At 34.4% G+C, this 22460-nt stretch overlaps 1 long non-coding RNA gene across 1 annotated transcript in view; it reads right to left on the bottom strand.

Annotated features, from left to right (window-relative positions):
- Positions 1-22460, bottom strand: part of LOC146767342 (uncharacterized) — a 37744-nt gene that overhangs the window by 8443 nt on the left and 6841 nt on the right. Inside the window, exon 2 of the long non-coding RNA XR_014955603.1 lies at positions 1-22460. This exon is cut by the window's left edge and continues 8443 nt beyond it. This is a non-coding gene — a long non-coding RNA (uncharacterized LOC146767342).

The following is a 22460-nucleotide window of genomic DNA, read 5'->3' as shown; positions in this document are numbered from 1 at the left end:
ACAATTATTTTGTCATTTTGATAACATACCTCTGACAGAACAGTGCAAATCATCTTAAAGCTGTACAAAATTTGAGATTTAAAACAAAATTGTGCACTTTATGGAAAAATATTTATTCTGAAATCTGAAAAAAAAAATCAGAGCATCATGGAATATACTGAATTGGAAAGGACCCACGAGGATCATAAAAAGTCCAACTCCTGGCCCTGCAGAAAACACCTCAAGAGTCTTGTCCAAATGCTTTGAAAGCATTGTCCAAATGCTTCTTCCACTCTGACAGGCTGGTACTGTGACCACTTTCCTGGGGAGCCTGCTCCAGTACCTGACCACTCCTGGGTGAAGAAGCTTTTGCTAATATCCAGCCTAAATTTCCCCTGTCACTACTTCATGCTGTTCTCTCGAGTCCTGTCCTGTCACCACAAAGAAGAGATCAGGTTCTCGACCGCCTTATCCCCTCATGAGGAAGTTTTAATGCAATGAGGTCTCCCCTCAGTCTGCTCTCCTCCAGGCTGAACTAAGTGACCTCAGCTGCTCCTCGCATGGCTTCCTCTCAAGGCCCTTCAGTGTCTTCTTAGCTCTCCCTTGGATGCTTTCTAACAGCTTGATATCCTTCTTACACTGTGGCATCCAAAACTGCACATGAGACTTGGGGTGACTCTGCACTAGTGCAGAGCAGAGCAGGACAATTACATCCTTTGATCTGCTGGCGATGCTGTGCCTGTGGCACCCCAGGATAGGGTTGACTCCTGGCTGCCAGGACACAATGTCTGTTAAAAAATGTGTACAGAAAAACAGAAAGTCAAATCATTATACTGCACGATCGGTAACTTTCCTTCACCAGGAGTTAAAGCCTCGTGACGTAACAACTCACCTTAATAAAAAGTAACAATGCATCTAGTCAATGGCATAATTTTAGTATGCTACTAATATGAACAGATGTTCTTTGGTGTCATGAAATTATCCAGAATTTTTCCAATTCCAATATTTTCCTTATTTCCCTTCATGTTTCCTAGGATGTATTTGCCATTCTTGATCCTTGATAACATAACTAACCATTGAATTAAGCGAGTAAAATATTTCCTCCCTTTTCTGTTTCATTAAGACTAACATCTAGAGGGCCTCAAATTTATATTTGTATTAATACAATGAGGTATATCAATACAGGAATTTTATTTCAGACAGAAGATCATGTGTGCAGAATATGATTAAGCACTTTGAAATACAGACAAAAAACCTTTTGATAATGAAAAAAAGGTCTTAAAAATCTGTGAGACTGGTAACAAAGCACAGTGTATGTAAGAACGAATATCACAAATTTTAACTTTGCATTTCCATCTGTATGTTCAGTAATAGAAAAAATTTATAATAACATTTACTAACACTATTTATTTGTGTTACAATGAGGTCATCCATTTGGATTTTAAGGCAAATAGACATCTAAAAGAAAGACGCTGACAACCTTCTGATTTATGTAAATCAAGCCTAACACATTTCATAGTCTGCATGTCACTGCCAACAGGAATTAAAAAGTAGTAACAAACATAAACAGCTCTCTGCTTCGTGGTTCAGAAAGTAGTTGATAGATCTTGGGGCAGAAATTTCCAGTCTCCAGTTCACATCTTTTCTTCAAACAATATTTCCTACTGCACATGTAGTTTCACAACTTTAGGTGCTCTCTCATTGGGAATTGCTTGTGATGTAAGCTAAAATCAGTGGAAAGACATTCACAAATTCCAATGGGCATTATGCTATTTTCCACAGCAATAAAATTCAGAAGAGGTGCTACAAGAAATCATAAAGGTTTGTTTCCCACTCTACTACTCTGAAGAATGAGAGTTGGAGAAGCACTGTTCTTCGCCAGGCTTAATCTGTGTTTCTAACTCCCTTGAGCAAGATTGGCAAAGGTTGGAAAGAGCAGGCCTCTAAATGTATTTTAATGTTACAAGGGAGTTCAACCTTTCTTTGATCTTGAGACTACTCTGGTAAAGCCACAAGAATACTATTTCAGATCAATCCCTTGCAGAGAACTGTACTTGAGTATTATATTTGCTATATAAAAGTATACTATTAAAAAGGGTGATAGAAGTTGAGGCAAAACTGCTGAAGCATGTAAATAAGAAAACATGAAAATAAGAAGACGTGAAATTACATAGAATATCCAGACAATAATTCTGACAATTTAAAATTCTTGTTCTCCTATTTTTTTTTCCAAATAGGTTAAAAATTTGAAGTTAGCCTATTGCTGGACTAAATAACATGGCAGGACTCAGTAACATGCCAAAATTATCTTAGAAAATATAGTAAAAAGCAGCTATCCATATATCACATAAATCTATGGATACCACATTTCTTAAAACCATCAAAGCGAGCAGACAGCCTACCAAGTTCTCTCTTAAGTCATAGTTTTGCAATGAGTCAGTGTCATAAAGTAATCCTAAACAGCATAGCCATCACAGGCACTAATGAAAATCAATCAGTATTGGTCTGGTGTACAAATTTAGAACATTCCTTTAATACCTATAAAAACAGGCGCAAGTTTGGGTCACTATTTTGCAATATCCTAAATGTGTGGTCTAAAAAGAAGCAATTCTCTATCCTGAACAACTGTAGCAAACTCTCTGTACTTGAACTATCCCACTGTGTGTAAGACAGCAGATCTCTGAATGTAATGCATTAATAATAGCATTAAAACTTTTCAAAATTGGACATAGCTGGACATGAGAGTTGGAAGCATCTATTTCAGTGAATGGGAATCATCACTGGCTATATACAGGTATCAATGATACCTAGACAAATTGAGAGTTGGTTTCCTGATACATCAGGTGAATATCTCACTATGGAATACTTTAATCTTTCTGCTGGACTAATTAGAAGTCAAATAGCTCACAGAGGAGCAAGAAAAGCTACTGCCATTCATAGCTACAAACTTGAGCTTCCCACATTCAGGAAATGGCTGACACTGATTAAATACTCATATTTAAATGGACAGCAGGAAAACACAAAACCCTGGTCAAGAGGCATCTGAATATTTAAAGGCCTCTGTTGTTTTGGTAGAAAACTCTGCCCCGGGCTTAAAAAAACCAATCTGTCATAAATTCTATTACAGTGAATATGTTTGAGAAAAAGTTTCTGCTGAATTCCATTTCTGTTCCAGTAAGTTGTTTTGGTTTACAAAAACACATTTAGTCCAAGTGAGAAAATAAGAAAAGAACACAACAAAACCCATGACAGTAAAACTAGCTCCATTCCTATTATTCTACTTATCTCTGTGTATAATGAAAACAGTAACTGGAGCTGGGCTGAAATTCATGCACACACAATAGGCTCGGCACCCATTGACATTCTCTCATATTCTTGTCCATTCTTAGAGAAGAGAATACAAAAACACTTTCATTTGAATTCGGAATTTTAACATAAGAAAACAATTTTATTTTGAAAGCAAGTACGAAATACAAGTCAAATATTTTTAAATGATGGCAAAGTGTATAAATTTATGCTATTTTTTAGCTTGCTAAGCTAAATATTTCAAAGAAAACATAAATATTATATGGAATATGTACAACAAAGTTATGTAATTAATTATGTGGAATAGCATACTGGGATTTATACTTCCAGTAGGTTCTTTTTCACCCTTAATAGTTTCTTTAATTACTAGCAAACTTACCAGTGGCTGTCTTTTAGCTATTTACTACATAAACTGGATAGTTTGGAATTGTGTGTTAAGCATGCAACTTTTGTTTTCAATTATAGTACACACTTGATAAACAGAAAGGAAAAGGCCTGTATATTATGTATCACACAGTGAACATTTAGCTATGATGACTTCCCTGCCAAGTTAAAGAGCCTCATTCATGTACAAAAATGAGTGAGTTTTGTAACAATAACTTTTCTTCTTTGACAAAAAATGGTCTTTTTCATGAAATCTATATCAATATTTTATAGCTCAAGCATATTAAAACAACATCAATATTTAGAACCTGCATAACAAAAAAAGAGTAGTTGGTCACAAGAATGTGAGTGTCCTTCTTCACACTGTTTATACTCATGCATCTCAGTGGGTCAGTTACTTGGTGAAAGATGACAAATAAATTAAACAGGAAGTTGTTTTAAATTGGCATTGATGTTGCCTCAAAACTTTTCCTAATTTTCTTGCTACAGAAGTACAGATGTCACTGTAGCAGAGTTCAGCATAGTAAATACCTTCCTCTTGTAAGTGTGCACAGAGATGTCTCAATACCATGTTGGTGGGACAAAAATTGCAATGTTAACGGCAATAAGGTAATATAGCTTAGTCATGGTTATTCTATTTGCCCTTTGTGTGAGGTGCAGGAGCATTTGAAATATCACTAATAGTTGAAAAATACCCTTCAACTTATTGCATGCCCTTTTTCATCAAGACCGTTTGAAGACAAGAAAAGGAAATAATCCTTGAAGTGGCCAACATGTGGAACAATTCAAGCATTTTTACATATTCAGTGAGGACATCTCTTTTTGAAATTTACAATAAATTATGTGTGTACTCTCTCCTTTAATAACAAGAAACAACATGTAATAACAAGATAATTATTAATATAGAGTATGTAATAATAAGAATCACAGCTAATAAAAGAATAAAATCTATATGTAAGTTTAAACAATAATAAAGAACATCTAAACATTAAGTTAATGTCTTTAAATTAATTTTGAACAGGAGTTAATTAAACTGTTAGCAATTTCAGTTGCTGAGGTACCAAACTAATTCAATATGCATACAAAACTATGTCAAAAGCATCTTCCCACTCACATCAGCAGCTAAACCAGTCCCTGCTACAATATTCTAAACCATATCAATCACTACCTTGATAATTCCAGAAAATGCAGGCACAAATTATTGCCACTTAGTATCACCAAGAAATTTTTCATTTTCTGAGATATTGTATTTATTTCAAATTTAAAAACTAATTTTGCAACTATTCCTTGCTATAGCTTTCACATTTCCTCAAGCAACTGATCTGTAAATTCCTGGAAGGAGATATAAAATCTTTAACTAGGTAAGACTAGAGATATGAACACTGAATGTAGAATTAGAAGCAGAAAAAGATTTGGAACAGTACCAGAATATCTGAATTAGTGTGGCATCTAGGAAGATCTTACCAGTGGTCTCTGCCTCTTCATGAGTAATAAGGAATTATCTATCCCATTTACCTCAAACTGTGAAAGAATTAATCACATGATTAAGGAAGATCTGTGAATTGGCTCGTACATGTACATTCTCAGGATCTTTAAGCAGGAAGTTTGACTTCTTTCAGGTTTGCATTTTTGCTTTTATGAACTAAAATCTAAAAAATATTTTGGGCTTAAAACCAGAATTCAAGCCCATCCACTTTCACATACTGTTTTAACATACCTAGAAACACTCAAAATTAAACCAAACTTTTCAATGGCATTCCAGTTTGATAATATATTACTCAGGATCAATGCTCACAGTTTTGCTCTGAATAAAAAAAGGGTCAGGCTTCTTTTCAGCTGGATAACTGAAATACAGTGTTACAGTCCAAAGCAATAGAAATAGAAATAGAAATAGAAATACCAAAAGAAAAAATAGGTATTGTTAAGAAAAAGTTAAGCGAACTCATGTTTTACTTGTATTTTGGCCTTACACCTAAATGTTAAACTTATGCTAAATGCTAAACTAATCTATGTCCCAATACAGCTTTGTTGATTGCAAATAGACAGGCCAAATATATGTGGTCTTCTCCCACATCCTCTTTTGACACTCAAAGAAAGTTTGTTTAATGGAAGAACAGACACAAAATACATGAAGAACATAGGGGCCATGAAGAAAGAAGAGTTTAAGATTTCCATTATGAACAAACACAACAGAAAAAAGTCCTGGGAAATCCCATTATTCTTTTAGAAATCTACAGCTTATAGCAATCTAGTCTAATGGATCAGAAGGATGAAGTTCCCCAAACTTCATGTAAATATAAATGTGGTAACAGTTTGAAGGGGAGAAAAAAGAAACAGCCTCCTACAGAATTCATTACTACAGGTAAGCAGACCATTGTGCTTTAACATTTGTGCAGCAAAGCCCATAAATAATTTTCTCTATACTCTTTCATAATTGCCAAATAAGAAATTCTGGATGACATAACCTTTTTTCCACTTAAAATCTATGTAACATTGATATTTTTTGCATTAACATAATTGCTATGCAGTGTAGCAAATGTGACTCATTTTAATGCTATATCGATATGTCTGACCTCATAATAAATATTACGGTCCTGGTCTTTAAATGTTGAACAGCAGTTCTTGGGTCAATGGCATATTAATTGGAGTCAATTACTTTCATGAATTGTTAATTAATTACTTTTGCTGTTTTGTACATTATACTAGTTATCAAAGAAAAAACAATATAACTTTTCTTCCACAAGACAGAAGAATAACATTTAATTGCTGAACCAAAAGATAGTCTATATTGTTTCAGTTGCTTAGATGCTAGTAGGAGTCTTCTTAAATATTATTATTAAGATGCTTTGGGTAAGAAACAAAACTAAGAATGTTTTGTAGTATGATGGGACAGCTGTAGAGTTGACACACAAATAAGCAAGTTGAGTTCAAGCTCTTTTATATTTCAGGAATTTTCATGTGAGCAGAGCTGTCTCCAGTAGCTAGTTCAACGTCCAGATCTACAAAACTTGTATTACTTAAAGAAAAAATTGTATTTACAAGTATGCAGGCTAAACCATTGTAGTATTGTGGACACTGAAGATTACTCAATAATCTATGTATCATACAAATAAAAAAAAATGCAGACTGTGCTCTCATATAAAAAGAACAAATTGTCTACATCCCTGCAACTTCTCTAAAATAGTGTAATTTGATGAGAAGTGTGGTTATGTTAGTCTAAATTCTACAGATTGAAGACTCAGAACTACAAATCTAATTGTACTTCTAAAACAAAGAGATTACTGAGATTACTACTTGAAACACTCTAGACTTCTTAAGGAAACACCACCAATAATGTGTTGAAGTCAACTCTTAGGAAGTCAAGAAGAAGCAAAATTCAAGTTAGCTAAGTAACATTAAATATGAAGTGGTATATTTCATAGAATCAGAGGATCACAGAATCACATAGTCAGAAAAGACTAATAAGATATCACATACAACCATTATTACAGCACTGCCAAGTCCACCACTAAACCATGTCCCTAAAGTACTATATCTACATGTCTTAAATACCTTCAGGGACAGTGACTAAACCCAGACAACCTGTTCCTACACTTGATAATCCTCTCAGCAAAAGAGATGTTCCTAACACCCAGTCTAAATGTCCCTGGCAAATTTGAAGCATTTTTCTCTGGTCCTGACACTCGTTACCTGGTAGAAGAGACTAATGGCCACCTCAGTACACTCCCATTTCAGGCAGTTGTAGAGAGCAATTAAGGCTCCCCCTTCAGCCTTTTCTCTGGCTAAACACTCCCAGCTCCCTCAGCTGCTCCTTATAGGAACTGTGCTACAGACCCTTCCCCAGCTCCACTGACCTTCTCTGGACACACTTCAGCACCTCAATGTCCTTCTTGTAGTAAGGGGCCCAGTTCTGAACACAGGATTTGAGATGCAGAGTACAGGGGGACAATGCAGTGCTCTGGTCCTGCTGGCCACATTATTGCTCATATGGACCAGGATGTCATTAGCTTTCTTCACTACCTGGGCACAAACTGGACTGTGTCCACCTGGCTGTTGACTAGAACATCCAGGTTCTTCTCCATCAGGCAGCTTTCCAGGTAAGCAGACCATTGTGCTTTAACATTTGTGCAGTTAAGCCTATAAATAATTTCCTCCACATACTTTCATAACCTTCTTTATCAATACATGGTTAATCTTTTTTCATCAAAGGTAGAATAATTCACATGTCTAATTCCAATTCAGTTACTTTTGCACTGTTTACTCACAGTTGAGGAGACAAGACAGCATTTGGGACAAATTAATTTCAGATTTAGGTGGCCTAACTGAATGCCTGGAAATTTTCCTTATCAGTATTTGTTGTTATATTTACCATACAAAGTTTGGTGTAACAGCTGTGATATTTTCACATTTCGCATATTAAGAGTATGATTACAATTGTTTTGTATGCAATGATAAAAACATAAACATTTAGCATCATCAAGCCATTGAAGAGGACTCAAGGTTGCCCATAAAATCTGTTTTTTAAATTCCTTATTTTTGCTATTTAACAATGCAATTTTTAAAAGGATGAAAAAGCTTTGATTAAATATATTATTTTTAAAATATAAGAAGTATAGCTCATAGGATTTGCCCAACAGGTAACTACTTGCTAGACAGTCTCTGAACACCCTATTTCATTCTTCCTCAGATTTGGTTGAATGCAACCTTCCCATGTTGAAAAATTACAATTAAAAGATCCACTGATGCTGCTGAAGCACAAATCCCTTCCTGTTTATCTGTCAGGACTGCAATTTCTCAAGGGTTTTTGAAGATCCCCAGTTTAGTTACCAGTCAATTTTACTACACGTCTAAGTTAACACCATAGTAATACATAATAACAAGGCAATAGGGTGTGCGGAAGGAACACAATTAACAGAATAATATCTTCCACAGATATTACATTCATAAGTTCAGCATGTGTGATTCTGGCACAGTTCTTCATCAAAACAGGCAGTGGATAATATACAAAAAAAATGTTTATAGGAACATTTTGGTGTCATGAGATGGGTCGAGATCAATTTTGGACAATACTCCCTTTTCTCACAAATGGGACCATAACATATATAAAAAGATTAACTTTCTACAGGAAGTATTTTGAAAACAATGTTACGGTCAGGAACATAAACACTCAGCTAACAAGACTCAAATTAATTCCGACTCCTTCTAAAACTGCAAGCTAGTGGAATATTTTTGTTTAGACTTTCAGCAAAACAGCTCAGTTTGACAGACATTTTCAGCCAGCTCTAAGTTTAAGAAAAATTAAACTAACCCAAACAGGGTGTCTAAAAATTGTTGGGAAAATTAACTGCAGTGGTCACTACTGTTTTGTGAAAATGTATTACTCAACTAAAATATAAGAAGTATTTTATGGTTGTTGAGTTATTCTTCTGCTGAGTCAGATTGCATGCATTCAATAATTTTTAGAAAATCATGTGGGCAAAAGGAATGTAAAATGAAAATGCATATATTATCTACAACTAATATAAGGTTTTTCAGAAAGCAAATTGGAAGTGTTTTACTGAACCCTGTTTGGTTTTTTTTAAGCTAGGAAACAAGACACATCAGAGAGAGTGAAGAACGAAATCTATTCCACTAGCAGCACACTATCCAATCACAGCACATCTGCTTTTCTTCTGTGGTGATAAGGATGCACAGATGTTTTTTAATATCCATAAACCAATATGCTAACTATAAAAACAAAGGAACACATACAATATACTGCCAGTAATTCTATTAATCTAAGATAAAAACAAAGATGAAACCAGAATGAATCGGTTTCTTAAAACAAACTTCTACTTGTAAATCAGAGTACTAAAGAGAAATAAATACATATGTATCCTAGTGATCTAACACCCATCCCAAGCTAGCCCCATCTTGTGTCACTGCCTAAGTCATGCAAATTACACCAGAACTGCCAGTTGACTAAGATTAATGACACTGCGCCAGCTTCTTTGTTTCTCTCTGCGGCCGTTTAGTGTGAAATACTATCCAAAAACATTATCTATCCTCTATTAATCCCACAAATTTGTTCACACCATGCACATTGTTTAGGGCAATTTACAACAGGAACATACTGAGCACAATTGCATTTAATTACTTGGGTTCTAATTACATTCATTAAAGGCTAATAAAATAAATGAAACAGCTTTAAAAGCTTCTGCAAAACACATGGGTCTTGTCTCCCTCATGAAGCATGCTATAGAGATTTGATGTGAAACATAGATTTCAACATATATGTCTGCCTATTATATATCTGTAATATGCACAAAGACACATAATGCGTATTTATTTATTTATTTATAAACCATACGCACGTCAATTCTGAATGATCCTGAATATTACTGATATTATGTATATTACTAGTCATGATGATACCAGGCATCCCAAACTACTCTTTAATGTCGTATGTTGAGATGGAGGAATATCAGTTTTAGCATTCTGACCCAGTTAATTTAACTCTTTCCATCTCTACTACAGAGTTATTCCCCCATTTTCTCTCATCTTATACCTACATTATAAAAGATACAAACTGACATCAGAAAGAGAGTAAGACAGCAAGAAAAAGAAGAAGAAAATAGCAGGGAAAACCACAATTTTTTTTAGTATATATTTCTAAATATATTTTGTTAAGCTCATTACTAACATTCATCTGAGAATCTGAATTTTTTCTCAGTAGCTATTTTACATTTAAAAACACATTCTGCACACTAGGCAGTCTAAATAAATCCCCCATGGTGGTTAAAAATGCAGTCTGTTAATAACACAATTTCCTAATTCTTATGTTTTTATGCTATTTCCATTGCACTTTTAGAATGCAGTTTATGGCAAAAGACTGAGCCTGGAACATGCATTTGACAACTGTGCCAGAGAGAATTCAGCACTGGATATACAGAAAAAAGTGCTTATGGTGAGCTTTGCAGTTACAACTGTTCATTGTTCTTGGATTTACAAAAAGATGATCTTAGTAATCAGTGAAAGAAATAAAGTTCTGTTTTATCATCATAAAACTTATACTATGTATGTGGTCTTAACTGAAGATCCAACTTGGCACACTCAGAAATTTACAACTCCTAAGTATTCTGCATCATAAATACAATGGTAATCAAATATGTCTGCCAACAATTAAAAAGTATACAAACTTACACAAGTTGTGTTTTATAAAGAAATTCAAATAAAAATTAGAAAGAAACTCAGCCCCTTAGAATTTTAATAAATGCTTTTAAGTGCCATGAAACACTCAAAGATTTGGTAGAGATTCTGTGAAGTAAATCACCTAATGTATTTTCCTCTTATCATTTAATAAGCATTCTCTGACTTTAAATTTGTAAATTAAAAATATTTTAACACTTTCTGCAATTTTAGTCCATTGCTGATAAAATAATTATATTTTACCTTAAAATAAAATATAAACATACTCTTTGGAGTATGTTTCAAAAGAAGCAGGCTGTGCTGGCACAGCACCTTCAGGCAGTTTAGCTGGAGCAATAAATTAACAATGGCTATATGCACCATTTTAGAAAGTCCACCTTAAAATTATACAACTTTGCCACATACATGTCTCAAACTGTTTCTTATTATGAGCACAGGATCAATTCCTTTTGCAAACTATTTAAAGAGCAGACATTTAAAGAAATCATATTAATCCCTCATTCAGATATATAAACCCCTCATTCGTGAATCAACATTTGCTTTGGAGCAGGGAGGAGGGGCACCCATCCTGCACAACAAAGCGGCAGCTCAATACAGCTGCCATCTGGCTTCCTCCTGCAGCTCACTTCCCATAGCAAACAAGATCCACAGTTTAAGGAGTGTTGGGGAAGGGAGAGGGGCTGCAGTTTTAACTTTACAGCTTTATGATGAGGCATTTTTCCACTCTATAAAAACCCCTCTTAATATAGGAGAATGGAAGGTTCAGGAAATTGTTAGTAGGATAGAAAGCCTTTCACTTCTGTGTTTCTGGTTCAGATCCATACCAACTCAGTGGTAACCAAATATAACTGCTATCTAAAGGACTTCTTAATGAAATGAGTTAGCTGATCTCAGTACAATACCCAGTGAGCATGCATCCATATCACTAAAAACATCAAATACAAGAAACTCCTTCCTCCTCACTGTGAAAGAATTGCTTCTCACCAGCAGCAGCTGACAACGTTAAGGCATAAAGCAAACTATTTTAACTACAGCAGAAGAAAGAATGCTAAAAGCTTGACACAGTGAAGAATCTGCTGTGTGGCATGTTTTTTCTGCTGAAGTTCATAAAAGCACAAATTTGCCAATTTTCAGGTAATGTGCTAATGTCTATTGTCTTACCTAACCTTGTGTACAAGTGAGGGAAGTCTAAGAATCTATTTAGCTTTGCATTCATAGTGGCTAGCTGATGGCCATAAAAACTCTATTTTTCTTACTGTTTTCTTACAGTGTGCATCACTATTTTGCTACATTTACAAAATAGTAATAGACCCAAATACTCAGGCTGTGTGTTCTGGTGGTTCTGTGAAAGAAAGATAAATACATGCTGAAGCAATGATAAAGGTGCTGGTTTAAGGAGCAATATAAAACCTAGCAGTTTACTTGTTCCAAACAGTCCTTTCCCAACAAATTATCATTAATAACAATGAAATCCTTAAAAGGTTTCTTTTACCTCACTGGAGTTTTTTATTCCTTCAGTGGGGTCTGATTTTATACACATTACTGTTGAGGTATTCAAACTGATATAAAGACACTTCACAGCATAATGAAACATGAGATAATTTCTTCCCACATCTAAAAAGTAGTATCCAGTTTATAGCCAAAGTAAAAGAAACTTGAAAATTAAATCTTCATGTTGTTGGCAAGGTCAAATGGTCTTCTAATACCATACAGCTGAATGGATAATATCCATTAAGATTGACCAGTGAAAAACACCAACAAAATGAATAAATAGAACCCAAAAGCTAATGACCTCAATCCCTAGCAGCCCCTTGACCCTTATTACTACAGCTGCTGGTGTAGAAAAGGATTAAAAGGGGCTAGAAATCATTGGGTTAACATACAAGGGCCCAGAAATTTGACCCTGGTTACTTACAACACATATCCTCTACTAAAAATGAGTATATGAGAATTAGAAACAGGGCTAGCAAAGGTCAGCTTGAGTGCAGATAAACTAGAAAAAGAAGGCTTGAAAGGCAAAAGGATTTTCTTTCTCCCACAGCACTTTGCTGTAATCAAGACGGTCTAAGGACAGAAGCAGGAGTAGGGTAGCTGGCATTTTTGAATATCCTAGATAAACTTTTAGGATCAAAAGATAAAAAAAGATAAACTTTCCTCATGTCTTAATCAAAAGCAGCAGCTTTCAAAGCTAAATAAAAGAACAATTACTCACCATTAGATACGTAGCACCAAGTCCATACTCCATTAGACATATGAATAACATTCCCATCATCATGACTAGAAAACTGGACTCTCCCATTAATTGAAATCCTGTATTCAATAACCATAACGCTTTTCAAACTGCCTCTGAAATACTCCAATAATAAGATGTTTTCTTGATAGTCAGGTCAAGATCAAAGATGGTAGTCTACAAGCTAATACACACAAAACCCCACAGACTTATAAACTTTTCTTCATAAATCTGCAACCATCTGATACATACACACACACACAGATGTGCATTCACACTTATTCACATTGGGCAAGCTTAGATGCCATCCCATCCACACTAAAAAAATATCTTGTGATACCATCCACAGAACCGTTAACTATCCAAAGGAGGCTTTTATTAAAAAGCCTCTACAAAAAGATTGTGTTTGTTTGAAAGAGATACCTGATGACCACAGAGGAAATTACATCTGTCAAATAAAATTGTACTTGGCACTTCAAGAAAAAAAATCACAAACCAATTATAAGGAATTCCAGAAGATGTCATTTTAGAGATATTTTTCAAGAACCACCTTGATGTTCTAACAGTCTCTAGCCTCAGAAAGCTCACTACCAGGAACATCCTAGGTACAATCCAAAGACACTGAATGAATGAAGACCATATTTGAGCATGAAACGTAAAATCCCTATTATTACTGTAGTACATAATCTCTCCACAGAACCACCACTATCTTTCAATTGTACAACTGCACTTTCAGGAATGTAAACAGTTTATTCCAGTAACTTGCCATTGCAAGACCTATGATCAGTGTAAAACTACTTGGAGTGAACAGACACACACTAGAGAGGATTAAGTACCCATATGTGAACACCTCTCAATAGTCACTCTGTTTCTGATCTTTCATTCCTTCCTCTCTGATGGCTCACACACTAAGCCCTTATGCTCAGGTAAATACCAGAAACACTTTTCAAATTCTGGTAAGCAAAACCTGCAACTCTACCAGAATGCCAAATAACATGAATGCTGGAAAGTGGTTTTATAGCACATTTTAATCTCCCTTCCTTCTCTCTTGGACAAACCAGTGTTTCACATCCAACAAGCACCTTTTTTCCCCTACAGATAAGTGTCTGTCTTTCTCTCCTATTCTCCCCTAGCCCCATATTATTCTGTCTCTTCCACAAGTACCAACTGCTTTTCTTTCAAAGATGGCTGAATTGATGCATGTCTGCTATCTCTGAGCAACTGTTCTCAACTTTGATTTTGCTGCTATTTCTATTTCACACATGGAAGAGAGGCTTCTGTGCCTGTAAGCATAACTTTTTCAAATATTTCAATTGGTTTAATAAAAGCTAATACAGACAGACCTCTTCCCGTATTTCTTTAAAGTCAAGCTTGTTGAAAACCAAAGTAAAAATGTGAGACAATTACAAAGTAAATCATGGCATAATAAAACTTCAGATTAATTCTACTTTCAAAATTCTGAAACTTAAAGAGCAATTTTCAATATTTTAAAGAATTTTTTAAGCATAACCAGTAAGCTTTCAAATGGTATGCCTACAGTTCTGAATAATGAACGATGTTTAATTAACTTCTTTTCTTGAAAACAAAGTTTGTTTTTATCACAGATATATTCACTCAACATGGATGAAGAATAATTACTTCCTGAAGATGATGTCATGATTTACACACAACAGAGAACTCCAGATAGGGACAAGCATGAGAAGACATAATATTAGGTCAGTTGTATTGTCTACATTTTTCATCATTAGCTTCTTGCATGAAACAAACCAAACATTATGAAAGAAGTCATTTTTGAACCATCCATGGACCTAAACAATCAAAATAAGGTGAGAAAGAGAACAGTTCATCAAACAACAGGGATTAGATTTCACTGAGGGTAGGTGAAGAGTCATGCAGTAGAAAAAGAAGTTCAAAGCCCTCTGTGCCTTACCTGGGAAAACAGATTGTGTGTGTTTGTGATATTTATGAAAAGAGTGTTGAGTGGTGTTTATCTACTGAAAAAGAGAAAAAAAACCCGAAAAAACCACATACATGTAACAACTAAAAACCATCTAAAAACTCTTACATACATTTATTAAACTTTGTAGTGGAAACTATCTTGCTCTTTGTTGCATCTATTCATACAGGAGCTGCAATACCTCATTTTATAAGGAGTAACACAATTTTTCAGTTCATGTTTAATAATAGCCCAGTTTCTGATAAACTGCTCTTTTGATAACTGCCCTTTACTTTAGGCAATGTCTTTCTCCTGCCTTGTGGTTTATGGTCCATTCATGTTTTCATGGGTAACTATTGTACCACCTCTCAGTCTCTGTTTACTAGACTAAGCAACCCAAGCTCTTCAATTTCCTTGAGGTTTACCTTTTAGCTGCACCCATCTAAGTTGAACACATCTTTAATAAAAGCAGACAACCAAAAATGCATCACAGTATTCCAGGTGATGTTCAGATATATCAGTCTTGTTTAGCACTTACCTGACTTAACTATAAATGTACCAGACCCACAAGAACCTCCTGCTCTTTACAGGTTTGCAGTCAAAAAAAAGTGTAACTTATAGCAGAAATTGTTGTTATTTTAACCTCATATTAGAGACTTTCATTTCATTTTGTACAAAATTTGTATTTTGTATTGCTGCATACTTCAAGGTTAGCCAGCAGTAAGGTATTTTTGCATGGAATCTTATCTCTTGTCTGCTCTAACACCTACCACTTTTGTTTTGCCAGTGTCATTAACAGAAATATTAAATCGAATAGTTCCTTGAAGCACTTCTTGAAGAATGCTATTTCAGTATGATATTTTCTTTCTCAATAACATCTGTGGTCTCACTACAATTTATAAATGTCTTCATTAGTCTACACATTAAGTTTAAGATCAACATTGTAGTCTATAAATTTAGTGAAAGGACAATGAAAAAAGGTTACCCATCACAAATATGTAACTGGATACTGACATTAACAGTAACATTTGTTCTCCATTCTGTATCTGGGAAGTTAATTTCCCATGGTTACAAAAGTCCTAGTAGGGTTTCTCTCTCTAATAATATTTCAAGAATCTGAATGTATCTAATATATCTAAATATATACTAGACCCCTGAGTGTTCTTCCAGTAGGATCTGTTTAAAAGCTCTTCCATAAGCGAAGCAGCATTTGCAATTCTAAAAGACAAAGGTAGGCATATTCTTTAAAGCACAGCATAGTGGTAATACAATGCTTTTTAAAAACAACAGAAACAGGTACATCTTCTTGGCTTAAGAAGATAAAAGGTGTGTATTCCTCTGAACTAGAATAACTTTAAAGGAAAACAAATGCATATTGGGGTAATTACTGCCACACTAATGCATGATACTTTGTAAAAGATAAAAAAATCACACACAATATTCTGCCACATTGCCTGGTTTTCCTGCAAAGAAATCCAAGACTCTTCAAGAGCAAATCAATCCATTTTTCTAATTCCAGTAAGATTCTATCTTGGTAAAAGGGTAAAAGATTTATACTTACAAAGATATTTTTAAAGTAATAAATAATAACAAAATAAGGCATATTGTACTGCTGTGTCAGTAACAAAACAAACACAGAAAGTCCAAGAACTTGAAAGCTAAAGTATTGAGTTTAAAAACCCTACAAGGAAGCTTTTGGATCATTGGATTTTTGGACCAAATCCCATAGACATTCTTGGGTCAACTCCTATGGGCTGTTAGACTAAAGTCAAAACCTTGACACTTAATCATACAGAACAATGGAATGGGTCTCATTTTTTCAGTTCATATTAACTCCACAATGAAGTCACAAAAATGAAGAGCTAACTAGCTGTTACTGGATAAATCAGTATTGAGATATACTAGAATGCACAATTACCTATTTTACCATTGATTAAACCAAAAGGTTTTAAGGAAAGAAAGAAGTACACAGATATTTCTTCCTTGGCTTGTTTTGTTTCTACTGATGCATGGCCAAAAAGTATAACAGTAAAAAAAATATATTTTCTCCCCATTTTCCACTAGAGCTGGAAAAGTTCCCTGCCATTCCCAAGCTGTCTCTATTTAACAGTTTTGTATCTTTGTACCAATTTCAAACAAGTTGAAAATTTAACTCTTTATATCTTATATGACACTAAAAGTGTAGTTAATAAGAATTTGTTTTTGAATCAATGCAATAATACAGTCTCTCAAAGAAATCTGCATCTACACATTAAAATTGTCCCAGACTAGCCCTCCACACTTCTGATTTGTAAAACCTCCTCTAAATGAATTATATTATGCTGCTTGTCTTTAATGGATTAGAATATACATTAATACTTAGAATATATATTCACTGTGCTGAACTTGTAAAATACAGTGTTAGTGTATTTAGTAATGGTGAATACTTTTATAAGCAGCACACAAATACATTACTTTGAAGCTGGTTTACAGATACTGCTATCTGTTAAAATATGACTTGGCTTCAAAGCCATTAATCCAAATCAGACTGTAGCATACCTGTGATGTCCAACAAGCACTAACTGGTAACATTTCCCAATTATAAACTTCATTCTTATGAATTCAGCAAATGAAGACGTGGAAGTGGATGAGATCTCATTTTGGATAAGACTCTAGTCCTTGTTAAAATGTTATTACTGCAGAGCTGGTTATACATCATCATTGATATAACAATAACAGATGTCTTACTTGTGCATTCCATTTCTGCCTGCCTTTCAGCTATGATTTTACAACTTGTAAAGGATTAGAAAAAATTGCCAAAGGATTTACAAGAGACTTCTGCAGTATTATTTAGAAGACAAGTGTCATATTGTTTTTACAAACTCATCAACTAACATAACTCTCATTCGAAGGACTATATCATGTTTTACATTCCCAGTCTGTGAAATTATTGATTAGGGGCTAAGTTTATCAGTAAAGATTACTACATACGGTATCACTGACAGCTAGGACCTGGAGCTAACCATGAGGATACTGCCTAAGAACACTCACACTTGCAAAGAAGTGCATATAAGGAACAGTATTATATTCTCCCAAGGTTTTTATGAATTAGGCATTGATTAGTGATTCTATAAATAGATTTAAATAGTAAGGGGAATTGATTTGAAGCAGTTTCCTTTTCATTGCTGTTTCTTTTACTTAAATACACAGGAAGATTATAATTACTATTTTAAACTTCTTTAACCAACGAAGTTTAAAAACTTGACCTATATTTTGGCATGGAGGTTACTGTCATTATTCAGGGAAGGGTTAACTTTTCAACGGTATTCTTAGAAAAGCCTTGTGGCAAGTAAGACATATTATGCATACCTGTAAATTAATAGAATAAATATTCCAATCAATTATGAGCCTGCACTGTAGCTAGAAAATAAGAAAGTCCTCCAGGTCCCCAAATGAGCATTCTGAAATAGCTAATAAAAATGCTGAAGCCCTAGCATTTAACTTTGAATCACGAATGTTACAAATAATCATACCAGAAATTTTAATTTTTGCCACAAATACTATTATTTCCACTGGAAACTTCTTCTTGTGAGGATTGCATAATCAAATTCTTAATCTATTTACATTTTCAGTCTCATTTTATGAAATCAAATTTCATGCAAAATCTTTGAGATGCGGTTCTTCAATTATTTTTTTACCAAAGCTATATAAACTCCATTCCCATTCAGTAACTAACTCACATTTATGGCAATGCATATGGTTACAGAAATCACACATCCACATCTGAGGTAGTCAGGGGAAGCCACATAATGAAGCTTGCTGGATTAGCCCTACAAAATAAAATAGAACACTGATACATGTGTTCTGTTTTGGTGGTTCTAGGTACCACCACACTGGCACAGCATTCTGCTTTCTGGACCCCAGCTGGACTCACTTTGACCAGTTTAAGGCACAGAAAAAGCAGCTCACATTCATTTGCATCACTCTGTATAGATAAGAATGTTCAATTCACCTTATTACACAGTTTTTCTAAAATTACCTTTTTTCCCCTAAAAATTACTTTATCAGTTCAAAAATTCCTAGTAATACAAATTATGAATTCACTTAGATGTGGTAAATCAAAGACACATAAAAATTTAATCAGTTTCTGTCTTTAGAAATTAGGCCTAGGTAGCACACCAAACATCATGACCAGAAGAAAGATCAGTTTAGAGATAAGGGGTGTCATGTATAGATAGTATGCAATATTTTTGCAAGAAAGCCAAGCATTCTATCCACTGACAGTATATAAGCCTTTCTCTGACATCTCTAAAAAGTGGGAAAAAAGGACAAAAAGACTAGTTCTGGGAGTCATCAGTTACAACTATAAGATGACGATCTACATCACTACTCACAACTCAAATCAAAACTTCAGTTGCTGAAAAAGACTTTATGAGACAATCTATCAAACACTGAAGACTTTATTTTCCTCCATTATTATTTATTTATGTTTTGCAGGCAGGGTGCAAATCACTGCTTTAAGTACATGGATGTTTACATAAAAATTAGTTTCAAGGTAGGAAGAAAGTCATCCTTCCAACAGGTGCAATGTCCACAAGATACAGGAAAGATTTTCATGTCACCATTGTATCTCTGGAGAAGTTTCCAGTGAAGAGAAAATGTTAAGATCAGCTGAGATTTCACTACAATATTACTGCCAACTACTACAAACAGTATTCCAGGGTCAGCCTTACCAGTGCTGCTGAGTAGAGACACGTCACTGACCTGCAGACAAGGCTCTTCCAAATGCAGCCCAAGATACTATTGGCCATTTTTGCCATGAGGGTGCATTGCTGGCCTACAGTCAGCTTGCTGTCCACCAGGACCCCAACGTTCCTCTCAGCAAAGCTGCTTTCAAGACAGTACATAGATTTAGCCTGATTACAAAAGAAAATGTTTAAAGAAGGCCTTTGAAGAACATCAGCAACACACTGAGAACCTTAATTAACTTCATCTGTCTAGATTCTCAAAGAAAAGTTTAAGAAGTGATCTGTGCAGCAGCACTCGCTTTGTATTGATATATTTACTATTTAACTGACAAAAATTAGAAAAACAAGACACAGCAAAACTAAGTGATAAAAATATAGCTATACAAGCTCAAATCAGGCTACTTACAATTGACACTAAAAGTAATTAAGAAAAAAGTAATTACTTAAGAAAGAATTTAGTAAGAGTTTGTATTTCTGGATGATTTTTAATTAAGTTCTAAGTATATTTTTGGGTACCATTCTGTCTCAAAGTGCCTGCTAATTCTGGTGCTGAATTATAAGCAGCAATTTATGAATTAAATACCTAAAATATATATTAAGCAAGAAATCAGACTAAATGATCATTGTGACTTTCCTTCCAGCCTTGAATCAGAAAGAACATTTAGATGTGTTTGAAATTAGATTAAATGTTAGACTAATTTTGAATGCTATTGTTTAAAGAGAAACCCATGAATTAGGCTTTACATATATAACACAAATAAATATATATTTGTATTACATATTGTTTACAATACAACATATTGTTTACAATACTAGAACACAAAATACATAAACTAATACTCAAAAGTACATTTTTTTTCTTAAATGGCATCATCTAGTAAGATCTTTTATTGCTTTGAACAGTCATCAACTTGGCTTGAAAGACAGCCATGCAACATCGCAGTAGTCTACATTTTAACTTACCCTTAGGGACTATTTAACTTCTTGTTTTACTTTTCCTAGAACAAAGAAACAGTAAGGATAACCAAGAGATGATATATGTGTCATAACTATGTAAAGGTCAACAAGGATTAAACACATTGGGTTCTACTCATAAATATTTGACTAAAAGGAGTGTATTTTTCATCTTAAACCCTAAGATTGGCATCTCAGTATGCAGCAAACTATTCTGACTGAACATGTACAATACATGGTTCTGAAGTTGAATTTCTCTAGATATGTGCCTGAATGCCAATGTCAAAAATCAAGGACTGGCAATAATTTTTCTCTTACTATTTCTTACATTATAAAGATAATTGACTACATCAGCATGAGTCATATAATGTGCCCAATTCTGATCCTGCTTACATCAGCATTCAATGAATCTGGATTCACACTAGAGTACTTCAGAGCCTGGTTTTATACAACTCATTACTAACGAAGTGGAATCTTCACTAAGTTTGTAGATCAGAAAGAGCAAAGAAGTTTTATTACAGGGGAACAGGCGACCTCAGTCAGGACTGACTAAGTTTAGGCAACCTACACTGCCTCTTCACATACCCTTGAAGCAACTGGTTTTAGTGCTACTGTACACATTTGCATAACAGAAATACACTCAAAAGCTTTCCTCCCTGACAAAATTAAAACAAAACAATGACCAAGGAAATCTAGAAAAATATTTTTATAAAATATTTGATTATGAAAAGAAAATTGCTTTGATGTGTAAAGAAGTAATTAATGGCCACCTACTTACTACTCTATGGAATCATATCATTTTATATTTAAATTCTTTAATGTCTCATATATCTGCATCATGCAGTGGTATCATCTCTCTTAATTCTTGAACTGAAAAATGACAGATCTGAACAAGTAGCTATGTGATTTCAAAGAGAAAATCATCACATAAACGATTAATATTTTCCTTCATAAAAAAGAGAGAGATGAGGGGGAAACCTAGACAACAATTTCATACATTTACATGTTTTCCAGGCTGTTGGATTAAGAAGATTTTTCCCCCCAAATTGGTATGGCTTGAGTTAGATTTAAAATCTGTTCCCAGAGGAGGCTGATAAATGGATTAAAGTGGAACATAAATTCCCGGTGTCACCCAGTCCCTTAAACCTTGATGTCAGTAACATGCCTAATAATTCCATTATTATAAACGTCAAATATGTTTTACATGTGTTAGAAAGAATAAATGGGTAACAGAAGAAATGGAACACTCAAGAAACTGTAATGCTATTACAATGTTCCATGAAAAAATATCTAATATCTATATTACAATGTTCATTCACTAGTATTTTGGAATCTTATTTTCTTGTATTTTGTACACTGAATCCCATCCTATGAGAGACAAACCAGCGTATTCATTGTGCTACACACAGTTTGCTTTCCCTTTATGGTGCTACTTCTATAAACCAGCATAATAGACTGAAGAGTGAGCAAAGGCAGAATAAAAACTCACAGTGTGATTTTTTTAGTAGTTAATTTGAAAAGCAGCACATAGGAATCTTGCTTAGAAAATATGACAAATTTTATTCTACTCAGCAAAATGAAATGCTTCAGCTGAAGCAGTGTTTGCTCTGGATTTTAAGAAAGATGTTGCAAAGTACAGAGAGCAAAAAAATGACAACCCTTTCAAAAAAATTACTTACAAGAAAGGACTGAAAGAACTGGGCTTGCATACACATCCAAAGAAAGATGGGAGAAGTGGATCAGCATTACAATAATC

This window comes from Lonchura striata, chromosome 5, assembly GCF_050655825.1.
Source record: "Lonchura striata isolate lonStrDom1 chromosome 5, ASM5065582v1, whole genome shotgun sequence".
NCBI classification, from domain to species: domain Eukaryota; kingdom Metazoa; phylum Chordata; class Aves; order Passeriformes; family Estrildidae; genus Lonchura; species Lonchura striata.
Note: the sequence above shows the minus strand (reverse complement) of the source record. Positions and strands in the feature narration are given on the sequence as shown.